A 21,931-nucleotide genomic window follows, 5' to 3' on the forward strand; every position below is an offset into this window, starting at 1 on the left:
TTTTCTATGATAAGAGTTTTATAAAAATCTAAATTTATTTGACTGTAATTAATAAATACTTAACAAAAAACTACATATTATCAAACATACTTAAACATAATACTACTACTCTAGCTAGTTTAGTCTACAAAAGAGTATGCAATATTCCATAATAAATTCGTAAAGCTTATAAAACTTTTAAGCTGTATTATCATTTGTTATAACGCTATTTATAAGCTAAGGCTTTGCTACTAAGAAATAAGAACAACGTATGCATCAGATACAATGTTGTTAAATATATAATCAGCATTTGTTGTAGATCAGCACGTGGCCCGTTGGTCTAGGGTATGATTTCCGCTTAGGGTGCGGGAGGTCCCGGGTTCAAATCCCTGACGGGCCCTTGTTTTTATTTGTTTAATTATTTTCTGATATTTTATTATGCAACATTAATCATTCTTAAAAACTATTACACAAAATTAGAATTGGAAATACAAAACTATACAACAATTTTATTGATTTAACATTATCTATTAAAACTAAAACTCAAAGTTTTTGTAAAGGTTAAAATTGCTGGGCTATTAATAATAGTTTAAAAATGATTAATATTCTTTAATTAATGGTAAGCTTACTTTACTATAACCTAGTTTTAAACAACTATAAAGTAGTGCTGTTACTAACTTCTAAAATAAAACTATAAACTAACATAGAAACTTTATTTAACCTTTGTTTTAATTGCTTCTCTATTTATCATTATTTTAGAGATAAATTATAGCATTTTACATGGCATTTAGCTGTTATAATCACCTAAATTAAGAAAATAAATAGTATTACATTTTTTACAAAAAAACACCAAGTCATAACACTATTTTTGGAATTGTCTTATTATAACTTTTACCAAATTTAATATATCAAATTAGTACTACACTGTCACCTTACACTAGTTTGTTTTTAAATTAATACAAATGACTTTAGTTTTTTAATTGCATTGTTATACAAAAACCTTATTTCGCTTGCTTAAACCATAAATCATTGTCTTTTGTTTACTTTTAGTTTAAAGTGTTAATTTAGTAGCGTATTTAAGTTACCTGTTATGCGCTCTTGAAAACAAAATTAAAATATTACTAAAATAAAAATCTTTTATTGCATAACTTTCAAAGCAACTACAAGTTTTAGTTTTAAATACTACTACATGAGCTTGTTATATGATTATAACTATTGCTAAATATATAAAACATAAACTTAACTAATCAAAACGTTCATGTTTTTTGCTTAACAACTTTTATTTTTGTATGTTATTAAACGTAGTAATCACTTCCAAATTTCAAATTTCTTAATAACTTTTACTTTATTTTTACTAACGTATAGGTGTAATGAAGTTTAAATTTAACATGATATTAGATTTGTTTATATGTATAAAACGGGTAGCTGTCTAAATTTCACGAGCGTACAAAATTGCACGAGGGGACAAAATTGCACGAGTGCACACAATTGCACGAAGATACTTTTGCATGAAGATACTTTTGCACGAGGGGATAAAATTCCACGAAGATAAAATTGCACGAAGATACTTTTGCACGAAGACACTTTAGCACGAGCAGACAATTTTGCACGGGTTAATCTTTTTTTTTTGTAATTTATTTATTAATTTTATTTTTCTTATTTATTAACATTTTACTATTACTGTTACCCCTAACCCTTACCCTCGGTCGGTAAGTTATTATTATTATTTTAAACTTTTTTTTTTATTTCTTTTTTTTTTTTTTACTATAACTGTTACCCCTAACCCTTACCCTTACCCTTGGTCGATAGCTTTCATTTTTATTTTTTCTGTATTTTTTTATCTTTCGTGCAAAAATTTAACTCATGAAAAATTAACCCTTTGTGCAAAATCGTCTTCGTGCAATTTTGTTCTCTCGTGCAATTTTTCCCCTCGTGCAAATTTGTCTTCGTGCAGTTTAGTAATCTCGTGCAATTTTATCTTTGTGCAATTTAGATCCGTTCCCGTATAGAACAGTATACAATCAACTTCAAATTCCCAATTTCTTTACTTTTAGCTACTAGTTGTGTAAGTTTTTAATTAAACTTAAAAATCTATTGTTTTTTTTGTTTCTACATTCATAAATTTCGTAATTTGTTTAAATCTTAAAAATAAATTAGTTCAAGTTGTTATGTTTTTACAATAGTGTTTTACTCTATCCAAGTCATGCTGTAAACATATATTGCTAAAAGCTTATCGAAAGTGTTTAAATTTTATTAAAACTTGTAACCTCCAGATGTAGGTACCTTTAATATTAAACTTAACTTATACTAAATAATGATACCAATAATACTTAGGCTACTCTATACAAAACTAGGCATGACATGAGTTAACATATTTTATATAAAGAACAATTGCAAACACAAACAAATATATAAAGAACATCAAATTTAGAAAACACTTTAAATGTGGTCAAAACCTTTACACAAGATTTAATCTAGCAAGAATATACTTTAAGAATGTATGAAACAAAATACGATTTAACTACTTAGAATGTAAATAAGAAATACTTATAAAAATAATACTAATCAAAAAACACTTTATATAAGACAAGAAAACAATATAAATGTCTATTCTTCATTATCACGTTTACTGCAGCAGGCTGTGGCTAGAATCTCCCCGTCTATCTGTTGTATCAGCTTATATAAAACATTCCATAACTCAATGTTGCTTCAGGGTTTCTGTTATGCACTTTATTTTCTCCCTTTGTCAAGTGTATTAAACTTGCATCAGTATAAAACTTGACCTTGCGAGCTTTCTCTTAACGCTTGAATGATTTTTTAGCTCAAAACTTCCAACCAAATCTAAACAGTAATCAAGTGCAACTTAATATCCTGCTACTAACTTCGAAAACTATTTTAAGAAATAATATTAGAAAATTAAACCGATTCATAATATTTACAGAAAATAATAGAATTTAGGTGCACTGTTGTTTAGAATTATTTGAAAACCATGTCATTTAAAAAGTATATTGTTATATGTTTTTAGTTATAAAAATTTATTAAAGATAGTTCTTAAAAGTATGATAAGTAAAAAAAAGAAAGACTTAAGTTTAAAAATACAAATCGTTGTCTCTAAAGTAAGTAGATAATATTCAGTAGTAAAAATATGTAGTAGATTGGCTTACTAACCAATATAACTAGCATTAACAAAATTGTGTTTCTGTCCGGGATTTGAAATCGGGACCTCACCCAGCCTAAACGGAAACCATACCTCTAGACCACTTGATCCTCCGACTGTATTGCATAATAAACTTACCACCTACAAGTCAGAACACTTTAAGAAAGCTTGCTTTATTCTACTTTAATTTATATGAAGTAAAAGTATCGCTTCACAGCGTTACAAACACTTAAGATATGTGAAAACTAAATTTTTGAGTTTGTTTGTGAAATCTTTATTTAATGATAGTTTAAAAACTTGCTACAAAAATCTTAAAAAACAAAGTCAATAACTGTAAAAACTGTGTTGTTATACATCACCTTAGATAAAACTAGTTTTTATAACTAAAGTAATACATAACAACATTACAGTCTTCAAATTTGAGCAAAATCTAAAGAAAATTTTTCTATATGTATTAACATTTAAATAATTTAAATTAATAAAAACAAAACTTTAAAAAATACTCCGTTAACTTCTTTTAGCTACAGGTGATTTTAGCAAACAAGCTTAAATATTTGTGTTATAACTTTAACTATTAGTTTTAGCAACATACATAATTAAATATAATTTCACGTGTTTAAAGTATTTCACTTCTTGAAAGCTTTACTTGAAGTCTGAAAAAAAATATTTTGCTTTTAAAGAACTTGCTTTATTGTTATGTATATAATATTAAATTCTATGTATTATTATATTTTATATAGAAATTGTTATACAGTTGAAATAAAATTTATTTATCTGTTTAGAGCATGCATTTAAAATATATACCACTTTCTGAAATACAGATTGTTTTAGTACTAGTTACTCTTATATATTAGTAGGAAATCATTAAACGTTTGTGCTAATAATTATTTAAAACTAGTTTGTAAACGTAAATAAATTTTTCATTGAATATTCTGTAACAGAACAGCAAAAATATGTGGAGGTGCCGGGCATCGATCCCGGTACCTCTCGCATGCTAAGCGAGCGCTCTACCATCTGAGCTACACCCCCACCTGGAAGTGATCATCCCGTGGCGTTTTTAAATAATCATATTTTTCGTCAAGTTCTTTTATCTTATCTGCTCGTTGCCTGGTAAGTGCGTTTATTTTGCACTAAGCTATCAATGATAATTAACTTCATCGATTTGACACTTGCTTATCATAGTAATGTGTATGTAGCAGGGGCGTAGCGTGGGGAGGGACACTGGCGCATGCGTGCCACCCAAAAAAAGGAAAATGTAAAAAAAAGAATGTAATATCTTTATCCTTTATAGTTTATTTTTTCTGCTTAGTTTGCCTTTTTTCAACTATGTTTATCTAGTATTCAAAAAGTTAAACGAAATTTTGAATACCAATTAGTGACAAGTTAGAAAAGTACATGTTATTACTCAATATACTGATTCGGTGCGTAATTGCAAATGCGCACCGATGTTGATGAAAAACTCCATAAGGAAAAATTTTATAAGTTCATTAACTTCATAAGAATTTAGACTCAAACAGTACGCAATTAATATAGCGCACCGCTGAAGTATAAGCTTATGGCAGATTATTTTTCTACAAAAAGTTTACAAAAATACGTCACGCTTAAAGAAAAATTAAACAATTTTACAAATATTTTTTATGCTACATTGTTAAGACTACTGCTAGTTTTCTGAACTTTATTTTTGTAAACATACAAGATAAGCGTGTCGGCCTATGAGAAATAAACTTTGTTTGTGATTTTTATTTAAAACAAATACAATCAAATGAATTAAATTTAAAAAGTATACTTTTAACTATTTTATAAAGTTTATAACTGGTATTACAGTTTATTACAACTTTGTAAAATAGTTAAAAGTATACTTTTTAAATTTAATTCATAACTGGTATTACAGTTTATTACAACTTTGTAAAATAGTTAAAAGTATACTTTTTAAATTTAATTCATTTGATTGTATTTGTTTTAAATAAAAATCACAAACAAAGTTTATTTCTCATAGGCCGACACGCTTATCTTGTATGTTTACAAAAATAAAGTTCAGAAAACTAGCAGTAGTCTTAACAATGTAGCATAAAAAATATTTGTAAAATTGTTTAATTTTTCTTTAAGCGTGACGTATTTTTGTAAACTTTTTGTAGAAAAATAATCTGCCATAAGCTTATACTTCAGCGGTGCGCTATATTAATTGCGTACTGTTTGAGTCTAAATTCTTATGAAGTTAATGAACTTATAAAATTTTTCCTTATGGAGTTTTTCATCAACATCGGTGCGCATTTGCAATTACGCACCGAATCAGTATATTGAGTAATAACATGTACTTTTCTAACTTGTCACTAATTGGTATTCAAAATTTCGTTTAACTTTTTGAATACTAGATAAACATAGTTGAAAAAAGGCAAACTAAGCAGAAAAAATAAACTATAAAGGATAAAGATATTACATTCTTTTTTTTACATTTTCCTTTTTTTGGGTGGCACGCATGCGCCAGTGTCCCTCCCCACGCTACGCCCCTGCTACATACACATTACTATGATAAGCAAGTGTCAAATCGATGAAGTTAATTATCATTGATAGCTTAGTGCAAAATAAACGCACTTACCAGGCAACGAGCAGATAAGATAAAAGAACTTGACGAAAAATATGATTATTTAAAAACGCCACGGGATGATCACTTCCAGGTGGGGGTGTAGCTCAGATGGTAGAGCGCTCGCTTAGCATGCGAGAGGTACCGGGATCGATGCCCGGCACCTCCACATATCTTTGCTGTTCTGTTACAGAATATTCAATGAAAAATTTATTTACGTTTACAAACTAGTTTTAAATAATTATTAGCACAAACGTTTAATGATTTCCTACTAATATATAAGAGTAACTAGTACTAAAACAATCTGTATTTCAGAAAGTGGTATATATTTTAAATGCATGCTCTAAACAGATAAATAAATTTTATTTCAACTGTATAACAATTTCTATATAAAATATAATAATACATAGAATTTAATATTATATACATAACAATAAAGCAAGTTCTTTAAAAGCAAAATATTTTTTTTCAGACTTCAAGTAAAGCTTTCAAGAAGTGAAATACTTTAAACACGTGAAATTATATTTAATTATGTATGTTGCTAAAACTAATAGTTAAAGTTATAACACAAATATTTAAGCTTGTTTGCTAAAATCACCTGTAGCTAAAAGAAGTTAACGGAGTATTTTTTAAAGTTTTGTTTTTATTAATTTAAATTATTTAAATGTTAATACATATAGAAAAATTTTCTTTAGATTTTGCTCAAATTTGAAGACTGTAATGTTGTTATGTATTACTTTAGTTATAAAAACTAGTTTTATCTAAGGTGATGTATAACAACACAGTTTTTACAGTTATTGACTTTGTTTTTTAAGATTTTTGTAGCAAGTTTTTAAACTATCATTAAATAAAGATTTCACAAACAAACTCAAAAATTTAGTTTTCACATATCTTAAGTGTTTGTAACGCTGTGAAGCGATACTTTTACTTCATATAAATTAAAGTAGAATAAAGCAAGCTTTCTTAAAGTGTTCTGACTTGTAGGTGGTAAGTTTATTATGCAATACAGTCGGAGGATCAAGTGGTCTAGAGGTATGGTTTCCGTTTAGGCTGGGTGAGGTCCCGATTTCAAATCCCGGACAGAAACACAATTTTGTTAATGCTAGTTATATTGGTTAGTAAGCCAATCTACTACATATTTTTACTACTGAATATTATCTACTTACTTTAGAGACAACGATTTGTATTTTTAAACTTAAGTCTTTCTTTTTTTTACTTATCATACTTTTAAGAACTATCTTTAATAAATTTTTATAACTAAAAACATATAACAATATACTTTTTAAATGACATGGTTTTCAAATAATTCTAAACAACAGTGCACCTAAATTCTATTATTTTCTGTAAATATTATGAATCGGTTTAATTTTCTAATATTATTTCTTAAAATAGTTTTCGAAGTTAGTAGCAGGATATTAAGTTGCACTTGATTACTGTTTAGATTTGGTTGGAAGTTTTGAGCTAAAAAATCATTCAAGCGTTAAGAGAAAGCTCGCAAGGTCAAGTTTTATACTGATGCAAGTTTAATACACTTGACAAAGGGAGAAAATAAAGTGCATAACAGAAACCCTAAAGCAACATTGAGTTATGGAATGTTTTATATAAGCTGATACAACAGATAGACGGGGAGATTCTAGCCACAGCCTGCTGCAGTAAACGTGATAATGAAGAATAGACATTTATATTGTTTTCTTGTCTTATATAAAGTGTTTTTTGATTAGTATTATTTTTATAAGTATTTCTTATTTACATTCTAAGTAGTTAAATCGTATTTTGTTTCATACATTCTTAAAGTATATTCTTGCTAGATTAAATCTTGTGTAAAGGTTTTGACCACATTTAAAGTGTTTTCTAAATTTGATGTTCTTTATATATTTGTTTGTGTTTGCAATTGTTCTTTATATAAAATATGTTAACTCATGTCATGCCTAGTTTTGTATAGAGTAGCCTAAGTATTATTGGTATCATTATTTAGTATAAGTTAAGTTTAATATTAAAGGTACCTACATCTGGAGGTTACAAGTTTTAATAAAATTTAAACACTTTCGATAAGCTTTTAGCAATATATGTTTACAGCATGACTTGGATAGAGTAAAACACTATTGTAAAAACATAACAACTTGAACTAATTTATTTTTAAGATTTAAACAAATTACGAAATTTATGAATGTAGAAACAAAAAAAACAATAGATTTTTAAGTTTAATTAAAAACTTACACAACTAGTAGCTAAAAGTAAAGAAATTGGGAATTTGAAGTTGATTGTATACTGTTCTATACGGGAACGGATCTAAATTGCACAAAGATAAAATTGCACGAGATTACTAAACTGCACGAAGACAAATTTGCACGAGGGGAAAAATTGCACGAGAGAACAAAATTGCACGAAGACGATTTTGCACAAAGGGTTAATTTTTCATGAGTTAAATTTTTGCACGAAAGATAAAAAAATACAGAAAAAATAAAAATGAAAGCTATCGACCAAGGGTAAGGGTAAGGGTTAGGGGTAACAGTTATAGTAAAAAAAAAAAAAAGAAATAAAAAAAAAAGTTTAAAATAATAATAATAACTTACCGACCGAGGGTAAGGGTTAGGGGTAACAGTAATAGTAAAATGTTAATAAATAAGAAAAATAAAATTAATAAATAAATTACAAAAAAAAAAGATTAACCCGTGCAAAATTGTCTGCTCGTGCTAAAGTGTCTTCGTGCAAAAGTATCTTCGTGCAATTTTATCTTCGTGGAATTTTATCCCCTCGTGCAAAAGTATCTTCATGCAAAAGTATCTTCGTGCAATTGTGTGCACTCGTGCAATTTTGTCCCCTCGTGCAATTTTGTACGCTCGTGAAATTTAGACAGCTACCCGTTTTATACATATAAACAAATCTAATATCATGTTAAATTTAAACTTCATTACACCTATACGTTAGTAAAAATAAAGTAAAAGTTATTAAGAAATTTGAAATTTGGAAGTGATTACTACGTTTAATAACATACAAAAATAAAAGTTGTTAAGCAAAAAACATGAACGTTTTGATTAGTTAAGTTTATGTTTTATATATTTAGCAATAGTTATAATCATATAACAAGCTCATGTAGTAGTATTTAAAACTAAAACTTGTAGTTGCTTTGAAAGTTATGCAATAAAAGATTTTTATTTTAGTAATATTTTAATTTTGTTTTCAAGAGCGCATAACAGGTAACTTAAATACGCTACTAAATTAACACTTTAAACTAAAAGTAAACAAAAGACAATGATTTATGGTTTAAGCAAGCGAAATAAGGTTTTTGTATAACAATGCAATTAAAAAACTAAAGTCATTTGTATTAATTTAAAAACAAACTAGTGTAAGGTGACAGTGTAGTACTAATTTGATATATTAAATTTGGTAAAAGTTATAATAAGACAATTCCAAAAATAGTGTTATGACTTGGTGTTTTTTTGTAAAAAATGTAATACTATTTATTTTCTTAATTTAGGTGATTATAACAGCTAAATGCCATGTAAAATGCTATAATTTATCTCTAAAATAATGATAAATAGAGAAGCAATTAAAACAAAGGTTAAATAAAGTTTCTATGTTAGTTTATAGTTTTATTTTAGAAGTTAGTAACAGCACTACTTTATAGTTGTTTAAAAACTAGGTTATAGTAAAGTAAGCTTACCATTAATTAAAGAATATTAATCATTTTTAAACTATTATTAATAGCCCAGCAATTTTAACCTTTACAAAAACTTTGAGTTTTAGTTTTAATAGATAATGTTAAATCAATAAAATTGTTGTATAGTTTTGTATTTCCAATTCTAATTTTGTGTAATAGTTTTTAAGAATGATTAATGTTGCATAATAAAATATCAGAAAATAATTAAACAAATAAAAACAAGGGCCCGTCCGGGATTTGAACCCGGGACCTCCCGCACCCTAAGCGGAAATCATACCCCTAGACCAACGGGCCACGTGCTGATCTACAACAAATGCTGATTATATATTTTAACAACATTGTATCTGATGCATACGTTGTTCTTATTTCTTAGTAGCAAAGCCTTAGCTTATAAATAGCGTTATAACAAATGATAATACAAGCTTAAAAGTTTTATAAGCTTTACGAATTTATTATGGAATATTGCATACTCTTTTGTAGACTAAACTAGCTAGAGTAGTAGTATTATGTTTAAGTATGTTTGATAATATGTAGTTTTTTGTTAAGTATTTATTAATTACAGTCAAATAAATTTAGATTTTTATAAAACTCTTATCATAGAAAATTGTTTTACTTTTGATGATTCTTTTTCATTAATTAAAATAAAACTTTGTAGCTATGTATGGTACAAGATTTTTCATGATTATAAAGAACTAATTGAAGTTTTAGATGATAATTTTAGTCTAAATTAGACAAACACTGAAACTTGTTTATTAAACACTAATTGGTTTTTAACCCTTTTTACAAATTAAAAACTAATTCTATTTAAGTATATATGTTTCTAACTTGATAGCATTTAGAGCTTAGAGCTAGTAAAAGAGTTAATGACTAATTTAAGTAAAAAGTTTTTGTAAATATGAAAAATAGTATGTAAATAAGTTTAAAATTACGCTTTTAATATTTACTAATATTATCTATGTGTTTTCAGTTTAAAAAACTAACAATTTTTTTTAGCTTTCTTTTGTTCAATTTGATTATATTTTTATACTTTTTATTTTGATTTACTAATCATATACACTCTTTTACAAGTTTTAGTTTGGAAATTATTCTCAAAATTGAATCAAAATATTTAGTGAATACTAAAAAATATATTCAATTTGTATTTAAACTGAATTGAATGGGTGTAACAAACGGTTAGTTCAATTATACAATTTATTTTTGTCTGAATGCTATTTAATAATTATTCAAGTTTTTTAATACTTAAAAGTAGTCAAAAAAATTTAAAATCGAAAATATCCCAAAATATATTGATATATGTTATTAAGACCAACATATATTTTTTAAACATATTAATGTTATAAATTTAAATAATCCGTCAAACATTTATTTGAATGTACTATTTTTAAAGTTTGTTTTGCTTTTACTTGTATGCATCGAAAATAAATTAGTAAATGTTAATTATATTTTAAGGAAAGACAATTTATTTGACAACTTTATATGCATATCTATTTTAAAAATTAAATATAATACTCGTCTTTATCCAGAAAAAAACATTAAGCTTCTATAACTACAGTTTTTAAAATAAGTATAAAGTTTAAACGATATTTTAAAAATTGTGCTCATTGTGCACAAAATAGTATAATATAAGTAATCAAATCATATTGCTTAGAAAACTAGTTAAACAATCTCAAAGAAGGATACTGTTTAATTTTGAGCGCATTATATAATTAGTTTTGTATATTACTTATAGATTTTATTTTTTAGAAGTTTATAGGTTTAATATTATCTTTTTTATACATACCATTACATCACTTCACATGTGTGATAGCAATTCAAATTCAGCCAATTGAAACCGAGTAACTTAAAAGGTTTATATACGCGCGGTATAGGTTACCAACAAGTGTTTCCGTAGTGTAGCGGTTATCACGTTCGCCTAACACGCGAAAGGTCCCCGGTTCGAGCCCGGGCGGAAACATATTTTGTTTTTGAGTTTTGTTAGAATAGACATTTTGATTAATGTAACATTTTTCATAATTTACTGGTGTGCTGAAACAAGGTGTTTATTGCAGCTTTGACAAAATTGTATTAAATTTTTTAAGTGAATTATAACTTGGTATGTTGTGTAAAATTTTAAAAAAATGTTGAAGGACTATAATGTTCTAGATATATAATAATATTGAGGACAGTGAAACAGCTGTAAAACTTATTTGATTTTAAAAAAGTAAATCCATACGTTTATATGGACTTAATGAACCAATTTCTTAATATTTTTTTTTAAAAACAATATCTTAAATACTTTTGTTGTTATAGGGACAATTTTTTTTTTAAATACCACCTCAAGCATGTTAAAATTTTAATAAACATAGACTATTATTTAGTAAATAAAGTTGTTATAACATAACTTTTTGATGTTACATTACTTAATGTTACATTAAATTAGATAAAGCTAAAATAAATATTATGAAAGTTGTAATTATTAAGTTTAAAACATAAATCTTATAAATTTTAATACATTTAATTATACGCACATGTAACCAGAAAAGTTTAATAAAGTTTTCATTTAATTTCATCAATCAAAATTTTGGTAAGTAAATGCAGTTGTAACAAATGTACTTTATAAAGCCTAAGTTTTGGTTTGACGACGTGAGCCTGGCTAGCTCAGTAGGTAGAGGGTTGCACTGTTAATACAACGGTCAGGGGTTCAAGTCCACTGTCAGGCTTCTTTTAAATTATTAATTTTTAATCTGTTTTGTTACATGTTTCGTTCAAGTTGAGTTTTATAGTCTATATCATATATTGTTTTTTAGTAAAATTACAAAATCTAAACATTTTAAATATGAACAAGTTTATAAAGGGTGAAAGTAGTTTTGACCAAAATAAGATACAAACAATAAATTATTTAAAACTATGCATTTACATTTTTGTTGTTGTGTATAATAAAAAGTATTAATAAGAAAAATTTGAAAACTGCTTAAAGCATATTTGTATATTTTGTTAACTAAAAATTACTTGTTTGATTAAAAGTAGTGATGTACCGGACCCACAATTTTGGGTCCGGCCGGACCCGGATCCGGACTTTTTTTTTAAGTTAGAATCCGGCCGGAACCGGACCCGGACTTTTTTTTCAAATTAGAATCCGACCGGAACCGGACCCGGACTTTTTTTTCAAATTAAAATCCGGCCGGAACCGGATCCGGACTTTTTTTTCAAATTAGAGTCCGGCCGGATCCGGATATCAGACAAAAATGGCAATATCCGGCCGGACCCGGACCCGGATAGTGAGTTTGGTACATCACTAGTATAAACTAGCCTGAGTCAGAATGAGGTTTTAAAAAACTGAAAAAAAAGAACTTTAATCTAATAATAAGTAGAACAGCTAGCCACAAGGTTTACAAATTTAGGTGTTATTTACAATTAAAAATCTGAAATCAAGTTCTTGAACAAAATACACTAGAAAATTACCAAATTTTTAAAACTGGATCAGCTCAAACTCATTCAAAATTTAAAAGAAAACTAGCCTGAGTTTTTATAAAAAACTTAACTAGCCTGAGGCAGTCCAAGATTTTCTAAAATTCCCAAAAATTTTCAAACTAGCAGGGTTGACACTGTTTAAGTCAATAAAACTAGCTAGAGTGAGTATAAACAAGCCTGAGTCAGAATGAGGTTTTTATAAACTGAAAAAATTACTAAACAGCTTGCAAAGGTTGACAATTTGGTAGTAAAGTTGTAGACTGGTTGTGGTACACTTAACTTATTAGTACTACCCATCATAATTAAATCCTACCTTATTTAATTAATATCTAACAAATACTAAATTCTAACTGAGACTACTTTCTATAATCAGACACGACAGTTTTGAGTGATGAATCTTTTATATAAAACACAACAAGAAATACAAGCATATACAAAATTATTAATTACTTTGGTAACACTTTAAAAACTGGAAGCTATTTAAATGTATATCAAAAGACTTAAAACTATAAATTAAAAATTAAATAAAATTTTTAGTAAACAAGAAACTGTAAAATTTTAATAAACTATTAAACTGTAACCTGGCTTAAATATTTAAACAATTTAACACCAGTTGAAATATTCACTTTTAAAACAAAACACTACTTACAATAAGCATTCACAAAAAGTTCAAGATATTTTGTTGCTTCAAGCTACACACCAAACTAACTAACTGCTTGTATATAAACTGCCTGTCATGTTCTGATGTTTTGATGCATCAGTATTTAGTTTTAAACATTTCGTCATATTATTATCATTGGCTCGTACATTCAACCGTATTAACTCTAAAAATTCTCTGAGCTCAACTTAAAACAATAAATAATGCAAGTATTCATTCCAAAGTTTTCAATTTTACAACATATGTAAAGAGTTGCATTTCTGAAATGTTTATTTTATAGTTTAAATGTAAACAAATGTAAACTAGTCACGTGTACAAAATAAGCCAATCACGGTAGGTGCTTAATTTTAACTGACGAAAATGACTCTTATTATTTTACACAGGGTTTGTTTTTGAAAAAATACTTTTCAGTATGCTCTTTTTTACTAACTAGATCCGGGTCCGGCCGGATCTCTGTTAGGATCCGGCCGGATTCGGACCCGGACTTTTTTTTCAAATTAGAATCCGGCCGGAACCGGATCCGGACTTTTTTTTCAAATCAAAATCCGGCCGGAACCGGATCCGGACTTTTTTTTCAAATTAGAGTCCGGCCGGATCCGGATATCAGACAAAAATGGCAATATCCGGCCGGACCCGGACCCGGATAGTGAGTCCGGTACATCACTAATTAAAAGTGATCTGCTTTTGTGGTTTTACCTTAAACGGTTTAAAGAATAACTTATAAAACCTAATAGCTTAATTAGCTTAAAAATGTTAAACTATCATCTTGTAAAAATTAACTTAAAGTATACTTAAACTATTCAGCGAATCAAATCAAGTTTTGTTTACATGTAAAGATAAAATCTATTTTATACAATATTTACAATTTTAGCTAATAATATTTTCAATAGGTTAAATATTCTTGTCTAATTTAAGCACTTCTTAATTTAACGAAAATATCATAGGACAGAAAGTTTTTATGATAAAAATACAAGCAACTCAAACTTTAAGCTAAATCATACAATAAAATTATTTGCCTTTTTCGTCGCTTAAACTGTTTAATCGTTGGTTTAAATCTAAATAAGCTGCTTTATTACAATACTGATAGTTTTTATTTTTGAATAACTTTATCATTTATCCTCTAACTTTAACAAAAAGTCAGATATTTGTTATTACGTGTAAACACTTAAACTCAATCATTTAATACAAACAAATACAAATACATTACTTCACAAAAGTACAACTAAGCAAAAAAGTTATAGACAGTTTATATACAACCAAAATTTAATACAATAAACTTTTCATTCAGTTTTACGAGTACCTCTTTTATATGACGTAATAATTATTTTTGAACTAAAATGGATAAATTGTAAAGATTAGAGGAAATATATTTAACTTATTAACGGAATTGTACTAAATTCACTAACTGGTTTTATTAAGCAAAAATATTAAGTTAGACTAGCAATATGTTTAGCAGCTTAACAACTAAATATAGTGGTGAATTTATGTTTTCGGAACACACAAAACTGAAATAAAGTTCTTAAAAAACTTAAAATGAAGAAAAAATTAAGCTTAGTTAAAAAGCATAAACTAAATATTTGCAATCATTTCTGTGTTAGGTACAAATAGAGATAGTTGTAACTTTACAGTTGAATATAGGCTTAATTTGTAAATCGTCAGTAAGACGGGGTGGCCGAGTGGTTAAGGCGATGGACTGCTAATCCATTGTGCTCTGCACGCGTGGGTTCGAATCCCATCTCCGTCGTCTTTTTTGCTTACTCTATTTGGTATGTGTTGTATAGAGATTGTTTTTTGTTCAAAACACTAAAGAGTTCATCAATCTCTTTCTCATCTTTTCGTAACATAAAACAGTCGTCAACATATTTGAAGTCAAAACACAAAACAGTCGTCAACTATAAAGCTCGTGAATATATTAGACAAAGTTGGCCCTAATGGCCATAACTTATCTATCGTGTTGGGAATACATTTGAGATTTAAATGTAAAATATAAATTGCACACCACTATTTGATAACTTTAAAAACTTCAGAAATTGTTTTTACTTATACTAGGTTTAAGATACTGAGAGCCTAAATACAATTATTTAAAAATACGGAAAGAAAACATGTAATACTTAAGTTACTACGTAAAGTATTGTAGGAATGATTTTATGCTTATAACATTACTTCCAAAAAGTTTTAGTTATAAACAAAACTCAAAAAAGAATCCAGTATATATATTTATTTATAAATAATAATGTGATAAATTAAACTTAAACACTTTCCACAGAACCCACTAGATTTCAGATCGTACTAGCTTAAGATAAAAAATTATTTTTTGGTTTTTATGAAACGTATGTTTTGGTTTATTAAAAATATACTTTTATTGATAAACTATTATATTTATGTATATGATTAATAAATTACACAGTACTCTTTCTTTATTAAACAAACGCATGTTTCTGTGTGTTAGTTTAAACTTCTAGTACTGTGTAAATATGTTTTTATATATTCCAGTGAACTTTCTTCGCATCTCTATTAGCGATTAACTTAAAATTTTAAACAACTATACATTTATATACAAATTTTAATCTCTTTTACGTTCGAACATGTTTAAAAATTTTAAATATTTTAAGTTATTTTTATCCTCATAAAATGTCTAATTGACTCTACTAATATTATACTTAATTATAAATGGCCAATGCTTTTGTTTTTATTTTCAAAATAGCAATTGAGTGTATTTAAAAACGTATAATATACTCGTTTTAAAAATTTAGTGATAATTAGTTGAAATAGTAATAATGTTTAAGAAAATATTTATATTTGTATCTATCTGATAAAATAGTATTTCAAATTAAGAGAGATGTGATTTACCAAGTGTTGATTTATGACTAAGAAAGGCAATCTTATCTAAAACAAAAGTAGCATTACATTAAATAATTTACTAGAGTCTCTGAGTAGTTTAATGAGCTGTTAATAAGTATATTTGAATATAATAAACAGGTGCTGTTTTCAAAAAAGAATTAGTACATAGCTATAAATAAAATAATAATAATAATGAACGACAGAGATGAGATTCAACAAATGTTATCCAAAGTTAATACAGTAAATGTTTAAGTATAAAAAAATACTGTTCTAAACTACAAACTAATCCAAGCACCCATCAGCAAATATTCTTAGCAACCTAGTTTACTTAAGACAAACATATTTGCTTCGTGACGTAATAAAACGTTTGACTTACTATTTATAATATCAATTTATTCTGTTCAGTCGAGTGGCCGAGTGGTCCAGTTATTTCGATGGCATGGGTTCGAATCCCGTCTCTGCCACTTTTTTTTTTAAATTCAGAGCTCATTTTTACCTAAATGCTGATTAAGTATAAGTTTTAACATCAAATAACGTTAACTTAATCAAAAATTATATAAATTTTATTATTTAACTTTAATTTTGATTTGAAATCAACAATGTATGTTAAACACATGTACAAGAGGTAATAAATTAAATAAATATCCGTCTCAGCCAGTACTTTTACTAAAAGCAGCTGTAGGGTAAATTAATTTCAACATGTTTGTGCAAGTTTAAGCTAAAAGTATAGTTCATTTTTTATACTGTGTTGTGTTTTATATTGGTATAGGTGTTAAATTTCACACTAAACAATTAAAACTTGTTATACTTAAATGCTATTCTAAGTACATAAAATAAATTACTGTGACATTAGTCCCTAATTTGACTTCAAGCTAATTTGTTCAAAAAACGACTTTTTTAATGTTCAATTCAGCATAAGACGTAATCATTTTTAATTTCTATTTCAAGTGTTTTAAATAGTTGTAGTTACACATTTCTTGAACTATATAGTTACAATTAATGTTTAAAAAATAATGTAGGTTTAAAAACTAAAAATTCATAAACATGTTTTGCTAATCACGAACAACTTTTATTGTATTTTATTGATTGAAAAACTTGTAGTGATTGTATCATTATAAATTGAAAAAGCGTCAAAAATAAAATTTGATTTTCTGGTTTTGTAGAACTGTAAACTTTCATCATTGTTTAAAAGTATAACTTTATTTGTTTAAATTTATATAACAGAAAATAAATTCAATGTTGTATTTTAAGACCTGCTTATATAATAGTTAACAGACCGCATTTATTACAAATAGTATAAAAAACAAAAGGTAATAAAAGTGTCTTTGTTGAACAATAATAGTCGAATGTTTTAATACTAAAGTTTGACTTAACTCTTTATAGTTTATAAAAACCAATATAAATTAAAACCATTTCTAATTAATGTTTAAATGTAAGTTATAAAACTTATTTCTTATAAAATTACTTCAAAAAAAAAACGTTTTATCAAATTAATTGGACTAAGTTGTAGTACTATGCACGAAGAAGTTTTTGCACAAAGGGTCACTTTTGCACGAGGGGTCACTTGGTAAGGGTTAAAGGTAACATTGATAGTAAAAATAAATTAAAAAAAAAAAAAAAAAAAAACAAAAAAAAAAAACTACAGAAAAAAAAAACTAAAAAAAGGAAAAAATTAGTAACCGAGGGTAAGGGTTAGAGGTAGCACTGATAAAAAAATATCTAATAAATTTGTTAGTACAAAAAAAACAAGAAAAAAAAACAGAACGAAAAAAGAAAAAAATAATTATCGATTGAGGGTAAGGTTAAGGGGCAACAGTGATAGTAAAAAATAACAATTTACAAATTTTTCAACCCGTGCAAAAGTGACCCTTCTTACATTTTAGATTTCTACCTATTGAAAACATGCCAAAAACATAAAGTATTTAGTGAGTATATAAACGCTACATAACATATCTATCATATGCATTGTTGGTTCAGTGGTAGAATTTTCGCCTACCACGCGGGAGGCCCGGGTTCGATTCCCGGACAATGCAGATTTTGCTTTTTAATAGGTGATATTAACAGTTTAAACTAATTAATAAAGTATTTCTATTGATTCATATATTTATAAGTTTTTTTTACGATAACACAATTTATAACTTTAACAGCTGTTGCTGTATTTTACACATATTTTCGTAGAAATGTTTTTCGATTTTAAGTACAATAAAATCGTTGAACGACATGGTCATGGTTGTAATAAAACATTAAGTATTAATAGTTATTACAGTGTTTTGTGTATGTATGAAGAGTGTCTCTTTATAAACAAAATTTTAACAATTATTTTTATTTAGACAACTTTGAGCAAAACAACTATATCAAGTAGAAGTTTAAAAATATTACGTCACCATTATAGCTGCAAACATTTTTTTGACAAAAACAATCAACATTAATAAATGCTTGCAGAAATTTAACTGCTTTTATGGCTCAGGTTTGAACAAGCACATGTTTTGCAATTCTTAGATAAAACGACAATCTATGTCTATTGAAAACTGTATTTAGTGAGTAAACACAAATTAAACCTTTTATTTTGTAAAATTTAGCCACATAGATAGTTCTACGCATAAAATAAAAATTAGTCGACAAATATGTAAGTTGACCCATAAAAATTCAATTTAAAATACTTAAATTAGATTATTATTATCTTACTTAGAAATACAGTGATAAGAAGCACACTAAAATAAAGTGCAACACAAAGTTAAAAAAACTGAAATTTAATTAATTTACTCACCTGTTATCTAAGTAAAGTTATTATATTTAGAAATTTTCTCGTTTTTAAACATCAACTTCTACGTACCTGAAAAGTTAATGATTCTATTTAACTTTTAGACTATGAAATAGTATCTATGAAACTAGCAGAATTGTTTTTTGATTCTTTGCAAATAGTTTATCTGAAGCTTAAACAATAAGAAATTATAAAACAAACTTGCTTGTTCAATATCAATATTATTTGTCATCTATGTTTAAAAATTAGTATTTTCTTAAACTAGTTTTGTAAATATAAGTTTTACATACTTTTTGTATCAAAAACATCTTATTCTTTCAGTTGTACACTTATTAATTAAAACCACAAATTCTAAAATTCAGCTTTAAAAAATAAAACTAAAACAAAAAAGATGCATAAAATTACTAAAATTTAAGCATATAAACAAAAATCAACTTATTTAACACATGACATATTTTTTTTTTATGAGTTTGGTTCATTGGGCTAGTGCTAGTGCCCATAGAAAAAGTAGGACATTTTGGCCTTTTTTTAGTCTGTTAGAATATCTCGAAAAATACTTATAATTTTATAGTTATATTCTTTGTAATAAATTCAGTGAATTAACTTTAGTAGTCAGTGTTATCGTTTTTATATAAATTTGATGTTTTTGGGGTTCTGGCCACTTTTGGTTATACTCAGTTTCGGTCTTTAATTAGGGTCTTCTTACTTAGTCAAAAATAATATCTTTAAAACAGTCTAAATTAACTGACTAATGAAAACATCTTTAGTAAAAATTCAAAGAAAATAAAAACGCTAATTTTGTTATTTTTCGAAATTCTACGCAAACTAAAAAATATTTGTAGACCCTCTTGTTGTTCTTAGTTTGCTTAGCATAATAAAAAAGAAATAAAAATACCTAAATCTTTAATTTTAGAATGATTGCCGTTTTTACTTAGCTGTTTTAAAACATTTTAAGTTCTGCTTACTAGGATCTGAACTGTTAAAGTCTCTAAAGAAAAATTAAATTAAAAAGCATAAACTATTTCTATTATACTTATATTTTGGTAAGTGTAATAACATTTGGTTTTATCTTATTACAAATTTACTTAGTTTTAACTCAAAGAAAATTCAAATAGACTTTTTTTTTAACAATTGATTTTCATTTACAAACAAAGATTTTGTTTAATTTTTAACAGCATATTTAAAAAAAATAAAACAATTCATATTATTCTGTCAATAACTAAGAGCTAAAAACGAAGTATTTAAAACACTATAGGTCCTTTTTAAGTTTTTGGTCATGTAGCACTTTAAACAGTGCAGACTTTGGTAAAATGAACTCATTTTGTGTACACATTTACTTTTTCAAGAATCTTGAACTCAAAGTTAAAGTTTTAAACATTTAACAACAATAATTTGCTTAAATTTTTAAGTTTTATACCGACTAGTTAAAAACTATGTAACAAAACAGACATATTCAATTAATTGAAAATTTTTAAAATTGAAATAATGTTACGATTGATTAGTTAGTATAATTTTTATCAATTGATTGGTAACTTTGAAAAGTTTATAAGTTCAATTATGTTTAAATCATTAAACGTTTTTAATTTAACTTCTAGTACAAGCTTAGAGTGTTTATTTAAGTTTAGTTATCTACTTTTATATAATTTCAATATAGTTTTGTTGTAATATAGTTTAATATACGGAAATTTTTCCCTAAAACTCACGACTTTGGTCAGTTATTAAATTTTAGAAAAAAACTTTCATTAGCTAGGTAGATTTTTTTCATATATATCACTTTCTTTTTAAAGTTTGATAAATCGTTTAGAAATACTTAGGTTCATTTTCTTAGTCATTCATTAATCTAAATAGATATAAATTTAAATTATCAAATTGATATAATCACAAACGTAATATTTTTTAACCAAACGTATTAATATATACGAATGAACATAAAAGCAATTACCAAGTAAAGTGCGCGATTTGCAAAAAATCATCAAATTTACAGCCATAAGCGCTTAACCACGTGAGAATTTACCGCTTAAATGAGCAGATAAACTGCATATTATACTGCTAGCGAGCAAAAACACGTTTAAATTTGCAGCGCAATATTATAGCACATTCTGTCGAGCTAATGGCAAAAAATTTAACGCTTGAACGCACATATGGTAGTCTTCGATTGCACTACATAGCTAGCTAAATTAGCATTTGAGTTTAAATTAAAAATATACAAAAAGTCTAAATTGTTGAATATTAAATTTTGAATCTTTTAGATTATTAAAATGCGTAACGAAAACGAGAGCGCGTAACGTCACGAGTGTGTAAAGATGCGAGAGGTTACTGTATAACGTTTACTAATACTAAGCTGAAAACATTTTTTAAAAAATTTTACTCGAAAATAAATACAAAATATATTTATCACATGGAAAACAAGTAAACTATTAAAACAAAAACTTACGAAAAAATGCTTGGTCACTGAAAACTTTTATTGATGATAGATTTTTTTTGAAGCTTATAAACTTATATATATGATTCTTATAAAGACGAAAACTGTCCTATGGAAAAAAAGGCTGTCTTATCCAATCTATAAAAATAAATAGTTTAGATACAGGTAAAAATTTTAGAAATAATTTTATTAATAAGCTATAATAACTTTGTAACAGAATAGTTTTTACTTCAAAATATTTATTAGAGTATTTAGAAGTTATACCGCTAAACGTATTATCAAACTACTTAATTCAATTTGAATATGATTTGTTTTTTGATAATCCGTTTACTACAGTGAAACTAATAGTTTTTAAAGCTAAGAATAAGTAATTTGCTTATTTATTGTGTTCAATTCGAATTGATTTCTCTACTATTTTTTT

General features: G+C 26.5%; 6 non-coding genes across 6 annotated transcripts; 4 read left to right on the forward strand and 2 right to left on the reverse strand.

Moving 5' to 3' along the window:
- Positions 1 to 4,092: 4,092 nt before the first annotated feature.
- On the reverse strand, positions 4,093 to 4,165 carry Trnaa-agc (transfer RNA alanine (anticodon AGC)). Its single transcript has one exon. It is a non-coding gene; the product is annotated as a tRNA-Ala (tRNA).
- Positions 4,166 to 5,813: 1,648 nt separating this feature from the next.
- On the forward strand, positions 5,814 to 5,886 carry Trnaa-agc (transfer RNA alanine (anticodon AGC)). Its single transcript has one exon. It is a non-coding gene; the product is annotated as a tRNA-Ala (tRNA).
- A 3,714-nt stretch (positions 5,887 to 9,600) lies between these two features.
- Positions 9,601 to 9,672, reverse strand: Trnap-agg (transfer RNA proline (anticodon AGG)). Its single transcript has one exon. It is a non-coding gene; the product is annotated as a tRNA-Pro (tRNA).
- Positions 9,673 to 11,259: 1,587 nt separating this feature from the next.
- Positions 11,260 to 11,332, forward strand: Trnav-aac (transfer RNA valine (anticodon AAC)). The gene has a single exon. It is a non-coding gene; the product is annotated as a tRNA-Val (tRNA).
- A 3,816-nt stretch (positions 11,333 to 15,148) lies between these two features.
- Positions 15,149 to 15,230, forward strand: Trnas-gcu (transfer RNA serine (anticodon GCU)). The gene has a single exon. It is a non-coding gene; the product is annotated as a tRNA-Ser (tRNA).
- A 3,059-nt stretch (positions 15,231 to 18,289) lies between these two features.
- On the forward strand, positions 18,290 to 18,360 carry Trnag-acc (transfer RNA glycine (anticodon ACC)). The gene has a single exon. It is a non-coding gene; the product is annotated as a tRNA-Gly (tRNA).
- Positions 18,361 to 21,931: the final 3,571 nt, after the last annotated feature.

The sequence above is a fragment of the Thalia democratica genome, chromosome 2 (assembly GCF_965202585.1).
Source record: "Thalia democratica chromosome 2, ktThaDemo2.hap1.1, whole genome shotgun sequence".
NCBI classification, from domain to species: Eukaryota; Metazoa; Chordata; class Thaliacea; order Salpida; family Salpidae; genus Thalia; species Thalia democratica.